Below are 242 nucleotides of genomic sequence, written 5' to 3' on the forward strand. Positions count from 1 at the left end.
ATCTTTTCTGTGCCCAGTTCTGCTCTAGAAACAGGAATTGTGAGGCTGGATGAAACTGGTAGCTCATGGGGTCCAAGAATCATTTAGCCAATAGTAAATAATCCCAATTCAATTCAATTGAATTCTACAAATATTTGTGAATTCTTGCTCTGTGTAAGGTGCTTCCCAATGAGGAAAAAAGGGGACTTTAGAAGTCACTTAGTTTAATTCCTTCTATATAGAAGGAAACAGAATGAGAGAGG

The sequence above is a fragment of the Sminthopsis crassicaudata genome, chromosome 2, assembly GCF_048593235.1.
Source record: "Sminthopsis crassicaudata isolate SCR6 chromosome 2, ASM4859323v1, whole genome shotgun sequence".
Lineage (NCBI taxonomy): Eukaryota > Metazoa > Chordata > Mammalia > Dasyuromorphia > Dasyuridae > Sminthopsis > Sminthopsis crassicaudata.